At 42.5% G+C, this 13611-nt stretch overlaps 1 protein-coding gene across 3 annotated transcripts in view; it reads right to left on the reverse strand.

The window, feature by feature from the left end:
- Nucleotides 1-13146, reverse strand: part of tjap1 (tight junction associated protein 1 (peripheral)) — a 77088-nt gene extending 63942 nt beyond the window's left edge. For all 3 annotated transcript variants that reach the window (XM_064932230.1, XM_064932231.1, XM_064932227.1), the window contains exon 1: nucleotides 12818-13146. The gene's annotated coding sequence lies outside the window, so the exon portion shown is untranslated. The remainder of the gene's footprint in view (nucleotides 1-12817) is intronic.
- Between the last annotated feature and the right edge of the window lie 465 nt (nucleotides 13147-13611).

Raw genomic sequence — 13611 nt, forward strand, 5'->3', positions numbered from 1 at the left:
AGGAGGCATAATGGCTTTACCGCCACTTCATATAGGAAGTAGGGGTCTGAAAGCCACTTGGAGGCCACCAAGAAAATTGGACACAGACAATTCTAATCTAGAGCAAAGCACTAAGGCTGTTGCTTTTATTGCTTTGCAGTTGATTTTCCTTTTTATTTTTCTAACCCGGAGTTAAACCCAATGCTTTGCCTGTCACAAGGCACCGTTTCAACAAGACAAGTCACACACGCGTACGTAACTCGGCAATAAAAAGCAAGGGAGTAAACACTGAACAGTATAACATTCTGGTTAAATCATAAAGGGTAATAGCTGCCAACTGGCCTAAAAAGGCTGATAAAAATAGCATCCTCTAATTTCGGTATTCTTTCTCATTACGAAGCAGGCTCAACAACAAAAAAAACACATGCGGAGTCTCCCATTAAAAGTTCATGTTGGCCAGCTCTCCCTCTATACATAATAAAATGACACAAAGTGCTCCCACACACTCTAGGGAGCTGGAAATCGTTAAAACCACGTGTGTAGCAGGGAAAACAAAAAGGTGGACCTGGCCAATCATATTCATACAATATTGAGCTATAAATGATTCAGCCATTTAGTGGTAGCAGCTGTGAGGATGTGTGTCCTGCTTGTCTGAATAATACTAGCAGAGAACACAGTGCCTGGCAGGATTCAAGACTGCAGTGTCCCGAGGGAGTGTCAATTCTCATTCACTCTCTGTAAGGCCAACAACTGCTGCAGGTGACTGAATGAAACAGAAGAGGAAGTATATTCACTATGGAAACAGTGACATTCTCTGAAGTGTGTGTGTGTCTCACACACACACACACACACACACACACACACATCAGTGTACCATTGCATACACTAGTGAGAGAAAACAGTAATCACTTTAAGTTTCTTTTAGAAGGACTGACCTCTGCTTTAATGCAATGGATCCAGAGGTCAGTACAATGCTGATGTGGCTGTTCCAGCCCTAGTGAGTCACTGGGCATGCAGCGGTGCTGATAAATGTGCAATCAGCGCAAATCACTGGAATCACTCGAGCCTGGCGCAACCTTGGGAGCGCTCCTGAAATCTTCAAATATCAGAAGACAAAAAAAAGTGACATTGGAAATGCAGATATGCTGCGTGCTTTTTGGCCATTGTTCAGTAACACTTCTTTCCAAACCAAGCAACGGTCTTATTTTTAGATTTTCTTTTTTCGATTGTTCAGCCAAAGCACGACTGTTTATATGGGTTTTGTGTCATCATTTATTTTATGAGTCGCTCATAGGTAGTAATAGAGCCAGGCTCAGACCAGGATTACATTTTTCATCAGTATCCAACTCAGTCACAGGACACATTCCACACTTACCACAAAGGGATGTGTAATGAGTGTATACAGTGTATGACTGAATAAATGGCAGAAATAGACTCAACCTTCAGAAGAGAGCTTGAAATAGGGAATATTTTAAGAAGAAATACTGTGACCACTTGTTTGCCTGGATGTCAGAGGTTAGAACACCATCAGCCCGTGATGCCAAAAACACGGCACAATAGTAGGGCCCTGTTCACCATATCTGGAACAGTGTGTCCAAAGGTTTGCTGGGAAATCACAGGCAAGGACAGCCAATGGCGCTGACGCAAGAACGACAGCGTGGGAGGAGGTGGTGAAAATGAGTGAAAAGAGGAAGAGACAGGGCGAGAGTGAGAGCGCCTGGGAAAGGAGTCAAGAATGTCCTGGCATGAGCTCGGAGGACTGTCATGACGAGTGTGACTGCAGATGATCCTCAGCTATAAAGGACAACGCCAGATCCACTAGAAAATAAGCATCTGACCAAATTACACGAGAATCCCTAATGCCAAAAGTTAGTCAAAAACAAGAATGACATTAAAATTAAGGCGTTAGACAGTATTTCTTCTTCCTGAATAAAGATAGCAACTTTCCCTTCCACTACAGCCCATGATAAGGGGTGAATGATAAGCAGTGGAGGATGTAGGCAAAGAAGTATGTCTAGTGGCAGCCAGAATGAGAGGCCTGTCGTGCAGGCCAGAGGCCTATAGCCTAATGAGCCAGGCCAGTCAGAAGCTCTGTAATGAGGCTACGCTCCTCATCCCGGTGTTGCCGCCACTACTCCAGTAGCAGCTGGCCACACAGGCAGTCACATCTGGAAAATCCCAGGGTGCAGGGAGTTAAGTCCCAGCCAGCAGAGCTGGTAGCAGTGGGAGGCAGGCACAGAGAGATACACACAAGGTTTGGTTTGCTCAGCTAGGCGAAGTGAACGTCCCTTAAAAGACCTTCCCTTGAAAAACGAGAAAAAAAGCGGCAAGAGTACCGTTTTGCCCCTCTTGAGAAGCTGTAGCCAGTATACCCTTAGATTCATTCTGACTAAGACAACAACAAATCTGTAATTAATTGACGTAATTCACATGAAAACAAGTCACCACTCGTTGAACGACAAACACTTCATTGAAGAATCCCTACTGTTGACCAATCACTGTCAAGGGGTTGCCTCAAAAGAAAACTGCATGCACGAACAGCCAAAAAATCCTTGGCGAAGACCAATATGAACAAAATATATGCAAACTGTTCCGAACTCTTCGGATAGGATGCACGCAACGTCTTTCGCCCAGCTAGCTAAGGCCTGCAAGACGTTGTACGGTTTCCCAGCCTTTGACTGACTGAGACACAGCCAGCCAGGTCTAACAAGGGAAAGTAAGCAACAGGAATAAGTGAGGAAAGGAAGGTTTGACGGAGTGGGTATGGAGGGAGGGGAGAGGCGGTTTGAAAGGTTGTGGTTGTATGCCATTGTAAAAATACCGCAGCAGGCTGTCACGAGCAACAATTCATTTTAAATTCTCACAAAATATGCAAAAGACCTAGATAAATCATTCAATTTGAAAACAAAGTGGATATACCGGGAACCATCAGATTAAGAGAGAAAGTGGGTGTTTGTGTTGGAGGACACAAAGGGGACTGTGCGACTTCTCCCAAGGTTACTTTTCAAACGGTTTAATGTCGTCTTGAGGGATGGGTGTGTAGCCGAGATCAGTTATTCTTACCAGTAAATATATCCATTGGCAACACTAGTGAGGAGAAATCCACTAAAAATACTATGGCCTCAATTGTTTTACTTTGAGTTATAAAACCCTCAAAAAAAATATATATATATCTGCTTATTAAAAGCTCAGTGGTAGCCAAAGATCAACTGAATTGTTTGGTGTGACCAAGCATGCACCTGACATGTCAAGATGATTGGTTTCAATAATGCCTCAAATGTACCCTAATCAATTCACTGTCACTCAGTGCCATTCATCCCCATTTCAAAAACATTTTAAACAATTAACACTCTGAATGTACTTATGTTGAATGATACTAATTAGGTTAGATGACTTTTTAAGAGAGATGGAGTGTGCACGTAACAGTCCACCGCCTCTTCTCTGAAGCAATGACCTTTCACTTAGACATCTGAACAGGTTATAATGAGGAAACAAGTAACTTCATTAACTTCCACTAATCGCTGAGAAGCATTTAAGATGTGAACGAGGTAGTGAGGGAGCTAACAGATAAAATAATAAAGAGCATGGAGAAACTTAACCAGCCATTTAGTTAAGTAAGAGATGGCCAAAAATCTAGCGTATAGACTGTCTAAAATAAGCTTTGGAGGAATCCAAAATGTACTCCAACTTGTCACAATTCAAAGCCCACTTCAAAATATTTTTGGGGGCAAATAAAATCTTTCAAATTCTAAATCCTCACCGTTTGTTCTACTCAACCATTTAGAGAGACGATTTGTCTTGAACTGCCGGCAAACAAACACTATAGTGCAGGTTGTTTATATCCACCTCTGAGACAAACCGGAAAGTATGTGGCGGGTCACAGATAATTGGAAACGGCCAACTAAACAAACAGAAAGAGAGTCCTGACAGGATGGCAATGGGAGCATGTGGCTGAAGGGTACATTTGCATAAGAACCGCATGGTGCTGCTTTCTGAAGTGCATTCCACCAAAACGGGGGCACTGAAGGACAGCTCGCACCACACGGCTACGGGTTTCAGAGATCAGCCTCCCTTTCACCAGCCCCCTGGCTCTTCCCCCTCCACACACACACAAACAGATCAACCATTGTCTGCTGAGCTCCCTGGTAAATGGTATGGACTGTCCTGTGTTCACGTCACTTCCAAGCACTAGCAGCAGCTTTCTGGACACTCAGCAGCAGGGATAATGAACAGTCACGCAGTAGCCGGGCTGGCTGGGATTCAGCTCAAATCCACTGCCCCAGACATTCCGGTTCCACTGTGTCCAGAGGATGATTAATATTTCAGCTACAAATCAGTCAAGTTTTATTACCAGTTCCAACCCATGATGGTGAGTGTCAGGTTTATTGCAAAGCCAGCCCCCACAGACGTGGGTTTTTTTGCAACAAATTTTCTTCAATAATAAAAAAAAGTTGGTGGCATCATGGTGAAGAGCACAGCTCTCCTTACTAACATACAAGTGCAACAAAGATTTAATTTCCACATATTGGTGAACCATTTTATTTTACAAGCTCCAACATCTCTATTCAATCTCACTCGCTGATCCATCAGCAGCCAATACTCAAAAGTGTAATCTTGCCACAAATCCTAACGTCTCTTTTCTAATTGACAAAAGCCAAAGAGAGCTCTATATTACCAAACCACACTCATCCTGATTAAAAAAAATAAAATTAAAAAAATCCTCTCGACACTGGATTTATCCCTCTCTAAACTACCACGCCAAGCTCATCAATCCACCACTACACCCACAAACCTCATGAGTTTGGAGTGTGGTGTCAAGAAAATAACCTCACACTCAACGTCAACAAAACTAAGGAGATGATTGTGGACTTCAGGAAACAGCAGAGGGAACACCCCCCCTATCCACATTGATGGAACAGTAGTGGAGAGGGTAGTAAAGTTTTAAGTTCCTCGGCATACACATCACAGACAAACTGAATTGGTCCACTCACACAGACAGCATCGTGAAGAAGGCGCAGCAGCTCCTCTTCAAACTCAGGAGGCTGAAGAAATTCGGCTTGTCACCAAAAGCACTCACAAACTTCTACAGATGCACAATCGAGAGCATCCTGGCGGGCTGTATCACCGCCTGGTACGGCAACTGCTCCGCCCACAACCGTAAGGCTCTCCAGAGGGTATTGAGGTCTGCACAACGCATCACCGGGGGCAAACTACCTGCCCTCCAGGACACCTACACCACCCGATGTCACAGGAAGGCCATAAAGATCATCAAGGACATCAACCACCCGAGCCACTGCCTGTTCACCCCGCTATCATCCAGAAGGGGAGGTCAGTACAGGTGCATCAAAGCTGGAACCGAGAAACTGAAAAACAGCTTCTATCTCAAGGCCATCAGACTGTTAAACAGCAACCACTAACATTGAGTGGCTGCTGCCAACACACTGACTCAACTCCAGCCACTTTAATAATGGGAATTGATGGGAAATTATGTAAAATATATCACTAGCCACTTTAAACAATGCTACCTAATATAATGTTTACATACCCTACATTATTCATCTCATATGTATACGTATATACTGTACTCTATATCATCCACTGCATCTTTATGTAATACATGTATAACTTTAACTATGCCACTTTGTTTACATACTCATCTCATATGTATATACTGTACTCGATACCATCTACTATATCTTGCCCATGCTGCTCTGTACCATCACTCATTCATATATCTTTATGTACATATTCTTTATCCCCTTACACTTGTGTATAAGACAGTAGTTTTGGAATTGTTAATTAGATTACTTGTTGGTTATTACTGCATTGTCGGAACTAGAAGCACAAGCATTTCGCTACACTCACATTAACATCTGCTAACAATGCGTATGAGACAAATAAAATACAATTTTATTTGAGTGTGTGCCTACCACGTGGGCCCCAGAGTGAGGAGAACTTTCTGGGACTGGTGGAAGAGGCTCCCCCTCAGGGGAGACAACGAGCGGTGCGGATAGGCCTAGCTCTTTCGGCTGCTGAACCAGTGTAGTAGAGGTGCCCCTCCCTTCCCTGGAGCAGACAGAACAGAAGAGTGTTTGCTGCCCACACTGCAGTTGTTAGGCCATACAAGTTCGCTGTAATATTTTAACATGGTCCACTTTTTTTTCCTTCTCTCTGCTCGCACTTCTCAAAAAAATAAATCCCGTTCAACATTTAAGGGGATATTTTACCCAAATTACATATTGGTATGACAGGAATCCCTGCTTTAGTTTAGTTTCCCTGGCACTGTCTCCAAATGCTTACGTTTGAGCATTTGTGGCACAAATCCTATTCAAGTCATGGTACCGATATTAGCATTTTCGTGCATCATGTTCAAATCATCTATAAAATTACAGATTCAGAATCAATGAGATACTTTCGGATGATTTGGACAAGATGCACAAAAAAATGCTAATATCAGTACCATGATGAATGGGATTTGTGCCACAAACACTAAAACATTTACATTTGGAAACAGTGCCAGGGACATAGGGTAAGTAAACCAGCAAATAATTTTGTAATTTGTGTGAACTATTCCTTTAATAAAATGCAGCCTAGTTATCTAGCTGAAATCACATGCTCTCAGCTACATCAGTCAGCACACCACATGGAGTGTGCATTATAGGTCTTCACTGGTCCCCAACATTTGACCTTTGGTAAACAAATCCAAAAGCGCATTCAGGTCGCGCTGAACGTCGGACGAAAAGTTCAAAAAGGTCCGTTACAGCCCGTAGAAACATGCCAAACTAAATATGGAATCAATCTTTAGGATGTTTTTCACATAAAACTTCATTAATGTTCCAACTGGACAATTCCTTTCACGTGAGCGCGCCAGACAGAGGCTGTGGCACTCTGCCAGACCACTCACTCAAAGAGCTCTTATGAGCCCCTCCTTTAGAGTAGAATCCTCAAAACTGGTTCTAAATACTGTTGACATCTAGTGGAAGCCTTGGGAAGTGAAACATAACTAATATCCCACGGTATCTTCAATGGGGACTGAGTTGAAAAACTACAAACCGCAGATTTCCCGCTTCCTGGTTGGATTTTTTCAGTTTTTTTCCTGCCATATGGGTTCTAGTATACTCACAGACATCATTCAAACAGTTTTAGAAACTTCAGATTGTTTTCTATCCAGATTTATTGATTATATGCATATTCTAGCTTTTACGGCTGAGTTGCAAGCAGCTTAATTTGGGCATGTTTTTCATCCAAGCTACCCAATACTGCCCCCTACCCCAAAGAAGTTAACCAGAACTGATAAAGCCGAAGAGGAGGTCCGCTCTAGCAGGCAGGGAGGAGCCGTACTTTGAGCGAGTGACATAGAGGAGGCAACAAGAGAGAGCAACCAACCAAGACTCACGTTACTGTAGATTAATAGCTGCCATAGCTGGGTTATTTATCATCAAATATGATTGGAGTACCAGTCTTGACTGCTCGTTAAGCCATCTAATGTTAGCTAGCTAGACTGAGGCTGCAGTGCAAGCGCTTTCCAATCCTACATATAACTCTTCATAATACTAGGTAGCACCCTACCTGTTGGTTCTTTTAGTTCCGTCATTTTAATTCAATTTTACATTGACTAAGTATCTATTTTTTGCCACACACAAAGCAAGGCTCTGACTGTAGCCTATTGCCGCTTTGATGACTCATGATTGGCTAACAACAAGCTACACTCTCGTGAAAAGCAAGAGCAGCAGCATAAATTATGCAAAATCTCTCATATATATATATATATACACGGGTCTGTACAGGCCCTTTCCGGATAAGTCAGTGAAAATGTACACATATCCGAGACAATCATATCAGATCCAACCCAGACCCGTGATATTAATTAGAATTCTGGATCAGGTCTCGGGTACAGGTGGAGCTGTGAAAACATTGGTGTGCATCCCACCCATGTTATAACAGCTTCAGTAAACTAAATGTTATCAGTGTAGTGGGGGAGGCTGGGTTTGTCTTTTCCCATCAATTCCAGGGAAATGTCACTCTCATTATGACCAGAGATATGTTTTGCTATACAGACAATGGCATTCTGGTTAGACCACAATTCAAGTAACGTGCTCTACAAAAGACACATTTGTACCACAAGTCAAGAAACACAAGAAGGCCAAAGACCGTGTGGCTACAAACCAGAAGCAGGGAACACATTTGACTGCGTGGAAGTTTCACTACACTATATTTCTGATGAATGATTGGCCAACAAATACATTGACCACTAGTAGTCTTCTCATAAAACACTGGCAGCCCACTGGTGTGTGGGTAAGTCTCAATGGAAAAGCACCACTAGACTTCTGCTAGAGCTAGACTACTGCTCTCCCTAGAGACAAGCATGATGGAATAAACATACCACGCAAATATTTTACAAGGAAAAATACAAAAAGCACTTAAATAGTTCATTTCAAGTTGACATAAGAACAACGAGTAAAAACTGGGGCTACAGTGAAAGTCTGTCTAATTACCAGGCTTACGTTGGATAAAGCTTTCAAACTCTAGGTGGCATTCTGCAGTCTCCCTATAGTCTTTTCAGTCTCCTGAGGGGGATAGGATTTGTCGTGCCCTTTTCACAACTGTATTGGTGTGCTTGGACCATATTAGTTTGTTAGTGATGTGGACACCAAGGAACTTGAAGCTCTCAACCTGCTCCACTGCCGCTCCGTCAATGAGAATGGGGGCGTGCTCGGTCCTCTTTTTCCTGTAGTCCGCAATCATCTCCTTTGTCTTGAGCACTTTGAGGGAGAGGTGTTGTCCTGGCACCACACAGCCAGATCTCTGACCTCCTCCCTATAGGCTGTCACGTTGTTGATCAGGCCTGCAAATGTTGTGTCATCAGCAAATTTAATGATGGTGTTGGGGTCGTGCCTGGCCGTGCAGTCATGAGTGAACAGGGAGTACAGGAGGGGACTGAGCATGCACCTCTGAGGGGCTCCTGTGTTGAGGATCAGCGTGGCAGATGTGTTGTTACCTACCCTTACCACCTGGGAGCTGCCGTTAGGAAGTACAGGATCCAGTTGCAGAGGGAGGCGTTTAGTCACCGGGTCCTTAGCTTATTGATGAGCTTTGAGGGCACTATGGTATTGCACGCTGAGCTGTAGTCAATGAATAGCACTCTCACATAGGTTTTCCTTTTGTCCAGGTGGGAAAGGGCAGTGTGGAGTGTAATAGAGATTGCATCATCTGTGGATCTGTTAGGGCGGTATACAAATTGGAGTGGCTCTAGGGTTTCTGGGAAAATGGTGTTGATGTGAGCCATGACCAGCCTTTCAAAGCACTTCATGGCTCCAGACGTGAGTGCTACAGGTCAGTAGTCATTTAGGCAGGTTACCTTAGTGATCTTGGGCACAGGCACTATAGTGGTCTGCATAAAACATGTTGGTATCACAGACTTGAACAGGTGTTCGGAGCATGCTAGAGCATGCTAGATAGCTAATTAGCACAGGTGGTCGCATCTTATCTTCCGTAAACAGGCGCTGTAACATGGAGATATGGCCAAGGGGGAACACTAGTCCTAACAAGGTGTGTATCATTTTTTTTTAAATTAAATTATTGACTCTTGTGTAATGTAATGGAACTGAGAGTCATGATCAAGGGCTGTTGGATACTGTCTCCACCATTGGCAAAAACAATGACAATTTCAGAAGTTACTGACCACTGTAAAATGCTTTTTAAAACATCAGTAATACGATTTGAAGTGTCCTCATTCCAATTACAGGGACTCAAAAGAATCCTGTATTGTTATTTTTCGTCACTACCTCCCCGAGTCGGGAGTGGATCATTTGCATGCCTACTGCCTTCCTTGGATGTGGTAGCCGTTTCTCAGGCAGCCTCTCCGGGAATCGAACCCTGATACCCAGTTAGCCCAGGTCACCATGGTAGGCACAGAAACTACCATCAAAAGTTGATAGGGCAGACATTCGAATGACACTCCAGTGCTGCGAAGGATTACCAAAAGCGGGTGCGCATGTCCCCGAAGATCAACACTTGTTGGCACGTCTTAGCACTAGAACTGCCACAGTTGCAAGTAACATTAGAGTGATCAGTGGAACAATAACTGATTTAATGAGCCATTCACAGATTCCCTGTACCGACCATGTGTACTTAGACTTGCATGGAATCATCTTTTTTTGTGAAAAGAATATGTCAGGATCAACCAGGTAGAGCACGAGGGAAGTCTCTAAAAGAGGCACAGTTGATGAGGGCCCTTCCAGGATGGATCACGTATGCCAATTGGTCAGGAGTGAGACTGATAGACCATCCTCTCGGTGTGTCCTAATACAGAGAGTGGGAACCAGGAATGGAAGTACTACAGCCAGACCCCAATATCTGTCTGCACTATCACTACGGCCAGGTAAAATAACTAGACCCTCCCCAGACGGCAGAGACAGACCCAGAGGACGCTGAAACAATGTTCACCTGCTGAGAGTGAGAATCCAGGCGTGGGAGAATGAATACATACAATTTCACTTAAAATTATAAAAATTGCAACAGAATACGAATAGCACTTATTAGCCCTAGCCCTATTTCATGAACAATAAGTTTAAAAAGGTCATTATAGAAGTTTATTAACAGGCTAAGTCCCCGGAAGTGACACCATCTTCATGTCACACTAACACTAACAGGCTGACCACACCGCTCACGTCGCGGGCGTGTTGCAAAATAAATTTAGAAATCTGTGTTATTCAATTATTGCACCCACACTGCTCAGGCGCGTCAATGAGCATCTGCGTTGCCAAGGGCTAAAATAGAAGTCCTTTCTATTTCTGACACAGATCGCGCTGCAAGTCCTGCCTCTCCCATCTCCTCATTGGTTTATAGAAGCAGGTACCCACGTGCCATCTCATTGGTTATACCCACGTGGCTGATTGAAAGACGAACTGTGTTGCTGCTCAGTGTAGTAATGCTATGAAAGTTTAGATGCCAATTACCATGTTAGTTCAAAGATGAAAAAGCCTGGAAGGAGAGATGACTAGAAATGATTTGGATGACCGTTTTATGTGTGGATTAATTGTCAGGAGTAGAGGACCTTGTGCATTTCAGGTAAAATAACAACTCATTGTTTATATCCCAGGACAAATTAGCTAGCAACAGCAAGCTAGCTAAATAGGACAAATTAGCTAGCAAGTGCATTATAACTAGCTAAATTGCCAAAAAGGTTGAATGTTTTTCGACCTGTCCCCAAATTAATGTCATTGGTTCAGAGTTTGTTTTGATATTTTAACCTGAGTGTCGTGATCGCGTTTGGTGTAGGTGGACAAAATAAATGTATGGACGATGGCGCACGCACACAGCCAGTTTGGGTTCCGTGTAAGGGGGGGAAAAAGCTCTCACTCCGTTGGAAATCTCAGACTGTTGGTCCCTTTTGGACCTTATTGTTAACAGTAAGCCTAACATTTCACCACAACATGTTTTCATTGCTTTTTATACTTTAATTATACAAATGCTTTCCATATATAAATTCAAAAGGCATCACATCAAAGGAATAAGAAACAGACCCCTTTTATGTCAGAGAAGTGCAATATTTTGAGAAATATTTCTGATGTAGAGCTTACAAATTTGTTCAAGATATGTGCTGCAGCCATGTCTGTACTTCCTTATTGCAGAATTCTGCCCAGCACAATGGTGCCCGAATGCTGGTTTGTTGTTTAATCACAGAATTGTGTCACACTAAGTGGACATTGATTACATTTTGGCCCTAAAAGCAATCAGAACTATTTGGAAATATCATGAATAGACTGGGGGACTATTCTTTCATGAAATACATTTATGTTACAAATAAGAGAGTAGGTGAAGGGAATATTATTCATTTTTTTCATTAATTTACTTAAGTTCAAAGTTTCACTACCTTACCTGGGAACAGTCACACCATTGAACAATTGTCATAGTTGGTTCATTGTAAGAAAACACATTATACACTGCATGAATTGACTCATGATTCAAGTAAAAAAAAAAAAAAAAAATTAAAAGCTTTTAGTATTTTATTTCAATTTTGCCATTATGGATTAAAATGGGTGTCTAGTCAACTACCCATATCAAGTTTTGATTTCAACTTTTAAAGAAGGAATTGTCTCCCGACCTCGAATTTCATGAGGTTTTCTTGAAAATGAAAAATGACAGGTGCTTAGATCAAACGATATGGACGAATCAGAGTTAGCAAATCTCAGGCCATATTACATTAGCAATCGAGATAGTGATGCATTGACAGCATACTGGCATTCTCATTCAAATTCGGTTGCAAAACGTTTCGTCAATCGTTTACATTACTAAGCAAACGAGAGTTTCTATTGGACAAATTCAAGTAGGTCCCTCCCCATTTCGTTCCGTTTACCTTCGTTTGGTTTCTTACACCGTAAACGTTTTCTGATGCAAGACGTAATGAATCCACCTCTAGCTCAGTGCCATCAATATCAGTCAACGGTGGATTTATCGGTCAGATCAAATCATAAAAACATTGAGTAGGCTTTAAATACAAACGGGCACCTCTGCCGATACTTACTCGCGCGACATAGCCTGCGGCAATGTCCGACTCAATGATTTACAGTCGAAGCAAATGACTTAGCCAGTTAAAACAAATGCAAAATATCTCCGATATCGATGTTAACAATTTAGCTAAAAATAATCAAAAATAAGCTATCGATTTGATGTCTCATGATTGACCGGTCACGCGACAACTAAAGTACATCCCCTTTGAATTCGGTTCTGTGGCCCACTTCAAAAGGTATTGTATCGAATTTGGTTCACAAATAACATATCTACAAACGTTTGCTTCTTTAGATTATAAATATAGACAGCTAAACTTAAATCTTACCTGTTTAATGTCTGCTGTTATAGTTACCCCAAATAATCAAATTTTAAAAATCAGTGTCAGAGGGCTGAGTCAGATCCGTAATAAACTTTATCCGCTCTTCTTAGGACGGACGCTGTCTGCAGTTTGGAAGGAAGGAAGCTCATGCGCTGTAATTATTCGATCACGTTGCGTAGACTAGACTCAAGAATGACACTGATATAAGTGCCTAACCATTAAGCAATTACACAACCGATAACTAACGGTTTATTCTCTACAAAACCGAAATTCAGGTATAGTTGTTCCCGGCCAAAGTTGATCTCCTACCCTCTTCATCTATCGCCATCTTTACCCGCGGGGTACGCTGGGTAATCCTAGGAATCCCCACGCACTGCGCGTCCTGACGTTCATGATATTCTGGAAATGGGGTGGCAGGTGGGCTCTTCCAACTTTGCGCTAGCTGCAGCACTTCATAGGCCACTCGTTTCATGGTACACATAATATGAGTGAAGGTGCTATTTTTGATGTCAATTGAAGTACATTCATTTAATAATAGGCTAAAGGGTTAAATGTTAAACGTTGATAACAAAGTGCCCAATAGTCTACTTCATGATGTCAATTAAATTAGGCCTACTGCCCAACATAGGCTATTTAAGCAATAAGGCCTGGGGGGGTGTGATATATGGCCAATATACGTACCATGGCTAAGGGCTGTTCTTAAACACAGCACAACAGAGTGCCTGGATACAGCCCTTAGCCATGGTGTATTGGCCATATACCACAAACCCCTGAAGTGCCTTATTGCGATTATAAACTGT

Source organism: Oncorhynchus masou, chromosome 23 (assembly GCF_036934945.1).
Source record: "Oncorhynchus masou masou isolate Uvic2021 chromosome 23, UVic_Omas_1.1, whole genome shotgun sequence".
Taxonomy (NCBI): domain Eukaryota; kingdom Metazoa; phylum Chordata; class Actinopteri; order Salmoniformes; family Salmonidae; genus Oncorhynchus; species Oncorhynchus masou.